The 5802-nt window shown below is 29.7% G+C and overlaps 1 non-coding gene across 1 annotated transcript; it reads left to right on the top strand.

Moving 5' to 3' along the window:
* Window positions 1-4121: 4121 nt before the first annotated feature.
* TRNAN-GUU lies at window positions 4122-4195 on the top strand. Its single transcript has one exon. It is a non-coding gene; the product is annotated as a tRNA-Asn (tRNA).
* Window positions 4196-5802: the final 1607 nt, after the last annotated feature.

Genomic DNA, 5802 nt, shown 5'->3' with positions numbered 1-5802 from the left:
ATCAGATATTTTAAACATTTTTTCTAAAATATTTTTAAGTGGTGAAGAAGAATTACAAGTTTTCTCTCTGACTGCAAAATTGGTGAGATGGTTACTAAGAGAGATGACTTTGAAAGGAGCTCTGGGACAAAGTGAAATATATATATATATATATAAAAGAAATAAAAGAAATAAATGAAAAAACTGTCTGAGTTTGTAACCAACAAATCAAGTCATGCGTATTCTTGTATTTCGTCGTAGGTCAATGTTTCGTAACATATAGCACCGCTGATATATTATGAGATTAAACAAAAAATATTTTTGAAAATGATTTTTCCCTTATAATTTGGGAAAAAATATGTGATTTTTTCTTTATAATTTGGGACGGAGAGAGTATTATTAATCAAACTTATTTTGAACCAAATATATCAATTTTTCAATTGTATCTTATGAAAGGGAATGAAGTCAGTACACTGTTAATAAGATTATTATTTTTGTTTAAAAAATGATTTTGGTTTAAATATAAGTTTGGTTTAAAAATAGCTATTTTTAAAATTAAAAAACGATATATTTACATGAATCAACTTCATATTTAAAACAATTTTTTTATGGAAAAAAAAAAGCCAAGAAACAACTTTCTATGAGATTATTATTGCTCACGTTTGTCACACAATAACAATTTTTTTATTTGCATAGAATTGGAAAAAAAGAAAAGAAACGGAAGGAACACTGTGAGGTGTTGGAACTTGGAAGGCTGTGTAACACAATGGACGGTTGGTGGATGGTGGGTTAGCGACAATTAATTAGAAAGAATTAATAGTAGTAATATGTTTTGTTTGTTTATTGGAAGAAAGAAGTGGAAGGAGTATGCGCGGGATTTTGGATTAGTTTGGACGCTTAATTATTGTTAGCAGTGTATTCTGTTTTAATATATAAAAGATAAAGGATATAATCATCGTCACATTTAGAATCAATGAAATACTGAATTTTCTATTTTATTTTTAGAATCAATGAAATATTGAATTTTCTATTTTATTTTTAGTTAATTTTTAATGTTTTTTCTTAGTTTTTAGTGTAGAACTCTAGTTCTTAGTCTCGAAAGGATTTAGCTCTCTATCACCGACGATGATGTCGGAGGTGCTTGGCTGGCGGTGCGAAGAATACTCATTGAGAGGACTGAAGTGGTTGCTTAGATTTTGTACAGTTATAAGTCTACAAAAGAATTTCGGTTTGTTGCTAATGTTATTTTTGCAAGTGTATTGTGGATTGAGATGCAAATTATGAAAGCAATTTTCTTTTGCCACCTTATTCATTGCTTCGCGCATCTTATGAGTTGATAAAAATACACCTGTCCACTATTAGGTAGAAGATACATCCAAAATCACCCTATCAAATTTGTTTTTTATATTGTTCGCTACTTAAGTAGCGGAGTAGCGGACGACATTTTTTTAACGTCTGTTACTTAAGTAGCGGAAGGGTAAAAATCAAAATGTGTAGGGCGACCGAGAAGGAGGTAGGATGGCAAAAAAAGATCTCATCATAAAAAGAGGGAAACCAAAATCAAAGCACCGATAAAACTCCAACAATATAAGAATAAAGAGAGAAATAAAGGAGAAATTTGAGCTTGAATAACAAGACAATCAAGGCTCGGATGCTCATGGTAATGTTTAGAAAAATTCTCTTCTCCCCACGTTTCTCTTCTCCCTTTGGAAATTTCATTTTTGCCCATGATAAAAAACTTCGAAACGCATTTTCCAAATTATTTTTACAGTTTAAAGTAGTATTTGAACTACAAAAACATCGAAAAACATATTTCAAAGTTTTTTAACATGGATAAAAATGGTTTGACAAAAAAGAAAAGGATAAAAATGGAATTTCTGGACAACAAGAGAAACATGAGCGAAGAGAATTTTTCAAATGTTTATACTCTTTAATTATTGGTCCAAATCCAAAACCCCAAAGTCAAAGTTTTAGTGTCCATTATCCTTCACCTAAGCTAACACCCCCTCAAACCAAAAAAACAGAGAAAATTGGGATCATTTTACTTTACGAAAATATTGTTGTTTTCATTTTTAAAAAATTATATTAGTTTTACTTGTTAATAAATATTAGTCCAAACAAAAAATAAAAAATAAACTTGAACAATTGTTTTACATTTTTTAAAACAATAAAAGTATCAAAATGTACTAAAAAATATGAATGTACCCAAAAAAAGGTATCAAATTTTTTTTTTTCATTTTGTTTCAAAAAAATTTTATTTTCATTATTTTCTAAAAACATAATCTCTGTTAGCATTTTATCTCATCTTCATCACATGACTCACTTTAAAAGTTTATTTTTTCTTGTTAATAAATAAAACTATAACAATTTTAGAAAATAAAAATTACAAATATTTTCACAAATTAAACAGGTCCTAGCATGCTCTTGCTTGATAATTTATTGTCACTATTCCAAAATATAAGAGAAAATTGGTTAAAGAAAGTTGATGTATTTAGTCCAAATATTTAACAAAATACACTATTTTTTTAACCAATTTTTTCTTATATTTTGGGACAGAGAGAGTAGTTACAAGTACTATTAAAAAAAAAAATTCTATTGCATGTAATATATTTATTAGTTTTTTTGGGTTTGCAATGAGTTGAAGATTGAACCAAGAACCTATAACATACTACTCAAATTCCTCACCACTAGACAAAAACAACATTAAAAATTAAATACTGAACTACTATATAATGTGACAATTTAATTATTGAATTTTTATTGAAAGAGTTATCCATATTTACTATATGATAGTTTAAAATAAGATTATCTCGGCCGGATAAAAAAATAATACAGTAATAAATAAGTAAAACTCGAAGATGCTCTAAAACATTTTGTCAAAAGAAATTATGATCTTGATAACCAGTGCATCGGGTGTATTAGTTAAGAAATTCTAAAGAAAAATAAAAGAAAAGATATACATTAGCAAAATCATAATTTAAATTTTTAAAATATTTGAATATACAATTTTTAAGACAAAAATTTTGAATTTATACATTTAACTAATATCTTTTGTGCGTTAGTTACCATTTGCATTAAATCTTCTTATATATAATGGTTGTAATATCCAACTAGGTAAACCCTAATTTGCATATGTAGTTTTGGAGGCAACTTTTTCAATACCTTTATTATTAAAAAATAAAAAATAAATGTGTCTACCATTGGAATCGAACCCACAACACTTAATGTGAATAAAGTGTCTCAACCATTATGGCATGTAAACCAATTATGATAAAAATTATGATCAAGGTAATAAACATCATATTGTGGAATCAATTATCATCAATTAAATAGGAAAATTTTCAAATGACAATTAAGCACCATCAATTTCATTTTGTGCAACATTTCATAGGACAATTAAGTGGGTCAATTTTCTTATGATAATTGACGGTGGTTCTGCAAGTGCACAAAATCGCTACCAAGTAATAAAATGATAAGTTTATCGTTCTCCACAGAGATTGTGTCAAGGTTACTAGTTTCGCTTAAGAATATGGATATTTGTTTTCGCTTTGTTTGTTTTAAGAAGGTATCTTTGCGGGTACTTTAGTAAATGACAGGAAATAAAATGCTGAAATTAAATGACTGAAAATAAAGGGTGTGTGTGTGACCACACGAGGTGGTTAAGTGTGATCGGATCCCTCCCTTACTCCTACTTGGTGGCTCAATTATTTATCTCTTTAAGGATTTAGACTCTTGAAAATAGGTTTGAAGCAATATATGTTCTTATTTCTATTACAAGCTTTTACAAAGCTTAGTTAAAGGTTACCTTTACATTATTTAGACACCATTATCCAGAGCTCCACTTTTTCGTTTAAACTTTGATCTCTTCACCGTGGGGACCCACAGGAATACTCTGCAAGGTAGAAATTAACGTTCTTTCCAATCCTATACTAAGACGGCAGATACTGAATTTAATGGTTTCATGTAGGCCCTAATATGCTGTCATTCAGTCGGGATTACTAGCTTTGTTTCCTATGTGATATCCACTGGGTCCTTAGATTTTATTCTAATGTGATCAATATTAAAATAACTAAAACCAGACAACAAAAAAGTTTGAAATAGAAATAACTGAATTTATAAATATTATAGAAATTTGATAAGAAGCTAGAATAGCTCAGTTGGTTAGAGCGTGTGGCTGTTAACCACAAGATCGGAGGTTCAACCCCTCCTTCTAGCGAATTTTATTTTTGAAGGGAACTGTTGTGCAGATAAAATAGCTGCTTTAGGCATCAATGTTGATGGTTTTTATTGGTGGGATAATGTTCCGCCTAGTGTTCAAGGAAATTATATTAGTAATTTAATGGGTCTTCAGTCTTTTAGATTTCATTAAATCCATTGCACTCTTTTTCCCTTATCCTTGGTTTTATTCCTTGGGGTTTTCCAGGAAAGGTTTTTAATGAGGTAGTGGCAGGGTCCTTGTATTTTTGTTTCCTTGGGTTTTGGTCTAGTCCCCCCAAGTTTGTCTCTTTTTTCTTTCTTTCTAATAAATTTATTAGGGTGCTGCAAATGATAGGTGATGATTATGGGGTGCCAACATAGTTGGGATGTCATAGTTATCATGTGATGCCTTTGCACGCTAATGTTTTATAAAAAAAAGGGAGTTTCTCGACTCCACCTAACCTAGGAAAAATAAATTACAAAGACAGAAAGAAAAGAACCTTGTTGGCCTTGGAGTTCCTTGGCCTCCTTGCCTCTTCCTTAGAGTTCTCCTAACTCTTGAATATGTTGCAATATTTTGGAATGAATAATTTGTAAGGAGGAAGGCTCTATTTATAGTTTTACAGCTGGGTTTTGGGCTTTTCTGCGCATCCATCGCACCCATCGTGGCCACGATGGCATGTAATTTCGTCTCATCGTGGCCACGATGGATCCTATCGTGGTGCGTTGGAAGATTTGCTCAAGATTTTCTGCTTATTTTTCAAGTTATCATCGTGCCACGATGACAAGCCATCGTGCCACGATGGTAAAGATTTTTAGCAGATTTTCTTCTATTTTATCCGTCTTCTCATCGCGCCACGCTGAGACTCATCGTGGGTACGATAGTGCGCTGCTCTATTACATTTTTGCCCTTTTTGCTGCTTTTTCCACTTTTCTTGCTTCTGGTCCTTGTATCTTCACTTTTCCCGATATTTGTTTGCTTTTGGTCTTCAATTACTATAAAAACTATATTAATCTACTACTAAAAACTTCATATAATTTGTTGTCATCAATAATAAAAAAATAAAATGGGAATTCATAGCTATTAGAATTATTATAGTTTTATCATCAAAAAAATTATTATAGTTGTTTTTTTGGTAAATGAAATTATTAGTATTAAAAAATGAATTGAAAGAGTCAGATTATTAAACAAAATCGTGTAGGATGGTGCTTAATTGATTTGAAAATATATGCGGACCCGTATTTATTAAAGGTTCGATTTATTTATTTATTTATATATATATATATATATATATATATATATATATATATATATATATATATATATATTTTTATAATAAAAATTCGACATGATGTTTTATTTGTTTATCTAGGCGTTCCGCGCCTGCCTGTGCCTAACTTATGTACAAAATAAAAGATGTCTTATGTTATGCTTAGTTAATAAAAGATTTTAGCTGCTAAAAAAATATGTGCTTTATGTTATTGTAAGTTTGTTAATAAAAGATTTTTGTTGCTACTAAAAAAAAGCAAGGGTAATGTTGATATTATGAAAAATCTACACAAAAACTCATGTATTCTCTTTATATATAGTATATAATAGATATAGATGAAAAAACCATTAAAAAA

Source organism: Trifolium pratense, linkage group LG4 (assembly GCF_020283565.1).
Source record: "Trifolium pratense cultivar HEN17-A07 linkage group LG4, ARS_RC_1.1, whole genome shotgun sequence".
Taxonomy (NCBI): domain Eukaryota; kingdom Viridiplantae; phylum Streptophyta; class Magnoliopsida; order Fabales; family Fabaceae; genus Trifolium; species Trifolium pratense.
The sequence above is the reverse complement of the archived record's forward strand: the minus strand, read 5'-3'. Positions and strand labels throughout refer to the sequence as shown.